We start from the raw sequence: 1,851 nt of genomic DNA on the forward strand, positions 1-1,851 counted from the left end.
TCAGGAAAAGTATTTACAAAGTGCAATGTTTATTCCATTCATAAGAAATCAACATTTAATAATAGTGCTTTGTCAAAGATAAGATTTTTTCGAATACAAAATGTCATAACAAACCTTTTACACATATGCATATGGGAAGTGAATATTGCAGGTCAAAGTTCACTTAAGTTGAACTCCACAGGAAGCCACGCTACAGATTTGCTGCAGCACATGTTTATTCGCCTCCTCACTTGCACATTTGTGTATACGTGATTATGCTATCTTTTGTGTTTACTTGTTGTACTCATATGAGCAACATGAGTTAACACCATCTGAAAATATTTGCCCAGGGACTGCTGGATGAAGTGACAACTGTTTCTGCATTGTACGTGTTGTAGAAATGCTGGAGAAGCCAGCGTAGTTGTGTGATGTTCCAAAAGAGCATCCGGAGGTAAACACAGCTTGGGGAATTTTACCATCTCCTCCAGGAAACGCGTCTGGATGACTGTTGTTTCTAGGGCTTCCTGAGGATGACTAGATAGCCTGCTAAATCGGGTTGAACTTGTTCAACTGTGGGTTTCATTCTCAACGCTGCTTGGCTTTCGTGACATCAAATCACACAAATCTTTCGCTCAAGTTTATTAAATGGAATATTTCAACTCAAGTGAGTGAAGTGAGTAATGCTAATTATGCATCTATTGCGTCACATTATTGACTGGTTTGGTGTGAATGCATCGTCATGCTTGACCTATTATCATCATCATCATCATTAAAAGAGCTGTTTTCCTGAGTTTTTATTGCTATAGTGCTATAATGTAAATATTCTTTTGTTTGAATCATACTGAGGACTCCTGCAGGAACACAGCTATGAATTACTGCGCAATATGTTGAATTATAAAACAGTTGTGTAATTCCCAGGTTTTTTCTTTTCTAACCCTGAACCTGAAACATGTAGGGCCATTTCTGTGGAGTGTTCACAGTGACAATGTTTGGCACGTCTACACATTGGATAATCATACAGTTCTCATAAGTCCATGAAGTAAGCTGTCCTGAGATTGTCTTCAAACATAAAGCTGCACAGGGTATATTGTTCAGTTATCATGTGAACACTTGAGAGAAAAAATGACTGAGCACAAACAAAGAGAGGAACTTTGTGCTGGTTAGAGAAGTTGCATCATTGAAGGGGAATCTTGACTTGACGACCTTCAGCAGAACCTCCACTGGGTAGTGATCACTGACCTCCAGTGCCTGAGCAGAAACCACATAAGAAACAGTTTGCAAACCACACACACATCCACAGACCTGAGTTTGACCTTGATTTGTTTTTTTTGTGTGTATATTTTACTGGTTTACTTCAGTTGGTCTAACACACAAACTGTTACCTGCTCTTCTGTGAGTCGGTACTCTGTTTGGAAGTTAAATGGTTTGGCTGAAAGAGGTACAATTTCTCTGGTAAATGCTCCCCCGTGCACAACGATCCTGAGAGAGAATGGACATAAAGTGATATACTGTATACTTATATTTCGCATCACTTCCTAAAGGCATCTCCAAACAGGACAGAAGTGAGAGAGAGGAGATTCAGTTTAATAATTATTTAATAATAATTAATAACAGTTTAATAATAACAACATTTATTTTATGGATTTTACTCTATTTTATTTTTCACTTGAACACAGAGTTAAAAAGACAACATTTTTTGGCTGGTATGTATATATGTAATGTATATGTAAAGTACAAGGTGACATATTGCATTTCTTTGTGACACTGTATATTCACAGAATCACTTCCTGTTTATCAATTTGACCTCAAAGCTAAATGTTTTTGTTTTGATGCAGTTTGATGTTTGAATTTCAAAAAGCTGTGAACTATGGC

The 1,851-nt window shown here is 37.2% G+C and overlaps 1 long non-coding RNA gene across 1 annotated transcript; it reads right to left on the minus strand.

Annotated features, from left to right (window-relative positions):
- LOC138410514 (uncharacterized) lies at positions 1-1,498 on the minus strand. Its single transcript, XR_011243223.1, has 2 exons — positions 1,362-1,498; positions 1-1,227 (listed from the first exon to the last, which is right to left on the minus strand). It is a non-coding gene; the product is annotated as an uncharacterized lncRNA (long non-coding RNA).
- Positions 1,499-1,851: the final 353 nt, after the last annotated feature.

Source organism: Paralichthys olivaceus, chromosome 6 (genome assembly GCF_024713975.1).
Source record: "Paralichthys olivaceus isolate ysfri-2021 chromosome 6, ASM2471397v2, whole genome shotgun sequence".
Taxonomy (NCBI): domain Eukaryota; kingdom Metazoa; phylum Chordata; class Actinopteri; order Pleuronectiformes; family Paralichthyidae; genus Paralichthys; species Paralichthys olivaceus.